The following is a 1,590-nucleotide window of genomic DNA, read 5'->3' as shown; positions in this document are numbered from 1 at the left end:
CGGCCCCCCGCCCCGGCCCCTCTGTTTCCTGCGCGCCCGCCGCCGCTTTCCTTTATCTGCCTCGGGTCACCGGGCCTCGGGCTCCTCCTCTCTGCTCCCCATTCTTTCACCGTCTGTCTGTCTCCGTCTGCCTTGGACCCGAGGACGTTTTTCTCTCCCCGCCGTTGAGCGTGTGTCGGAAAAGTTGCCGGGTCCCCGGTGGCCGGCCCGTGTCACCTGTGGCCCAGCGCACTGGCTGCCTCTGAGCCGGGGGTGGAGCGGAGAGAAGCTTTTCCCTTCCTGGGCCGTGGACCCCACAGGTCATACCCCGCAGAGACGTGGGGTTTCCTGGCAAGAAGAGGTGACTCCGGTGTTACCTCCGTCTGTGTGCTTTCAAAGCTGGTGTTTTAGCGTCATGTTCAAGCTGCCAGCATTTCTTAAGCCCTAACGACTTGCTAAGAAGAAGCGCACTGACCACCAGGGGGCAGACGCTCAACGCTCCTGCCTGCAGGCCCTGATCTCTGGCCAAGCTTAGGTACCCTACCCATGCACGAATTTCATGCATGGGGCCTCTGGTCCTATATAATAAAAGGCTAATATGCAAATTGTGCCTCCGGCGGGAGTTCGACCAACGGGGAGTTAGATGTGTGCTGACCACCAGGGGGCAGCGGAAACATGGCAGGCATTGGTGACCTGGTGCAGGGCCTGTTGGGCCCTGATGAGAGCGGGACCATGACAGGATGGTGGAGCAGGTGAGCAGGCAGTGGTGGCCAAGGTGGGTGTGAAGGGAGGCCCCGGCCAGTGGCGGGCAGCCGCTAGGAACCCTACCATGCACGAATTTTGTGCACTGTGCCTCTAGTAATAATAAAAACATGCCTGGGTTGATCTGAAGGCCTTAGAGTGGGGTCTGGAAATGCTTTCAAGAGGGAGTAGTGCTTATAACTGAGTCTGATGGGGAAAAGGTTCCCTGCCTTAGCCTGCATTCCCATAGTGCATTCTGGGAACTGCCAATAAGGCAGAGAGGTTTGAGGAGTGGTAATCATGTCAGATTAAAAGCTTCTTTGGGAACAGTAAAGGAGAGCCAGCCTTTGAAGGTACTTATTGCTAGAATCAGGTGAATGGATGAAAAACGTCTATATATCTATATATATATAGATATATAGATATATAAAAAAGCCTAACCTGATTCTAGCAATAAGTACCTTCAAAGGCTGGCTCTCCTTTACTGTTCCCAAAGAAGCTTTTAATCTGACATGATTACCACTCCTCAAACCTCTCTGCCTTATTGGCAGTTCCCAGAATGCACTATGGGAATGCAGGCTAAGGCAGGGAACCTTTTCCCCATCAGACTCAGTTATAAGCACTACTCCCTCTTGAAAGCATTTCCAGACCCCACTCTAAGGCCTTCAGATCAACCCAGGCATGTTTTTATTATTACTAGAGGCACAGTGCACAAAATTCGTGCATGGTAGGGTTCCTAGCGGCTGCCCGCCACTGGCCGGGGCCTCCCTTCACACCCACCTTGGCCACCACTGCCTGCTCACCTGCTCCACCATCCTGTCATGGTCCCGCTCTCATCAGGGCCCAACAGGCCCTGCACCAGGTCACCAA

Source organism: Myotis brandtii, unplaced genomic scaffold (assembly GCF_000412655.1).
Source record: "Myotis brandtii unplaced genomic scaffold, ASM41265v1 scaffold297, whole genome shotgun sequence".
Lineage (NCBI taxonomy): Eukaryota > Metazoa > Chordata > Mammalia > Chiroptera > Vespertilionidae > Myotis > Myotis brandtii.
The sequence above is the reverse complement of the archived record's forward strand: the minus strand, read 5'-3'. Positions refer to the sequence as shown.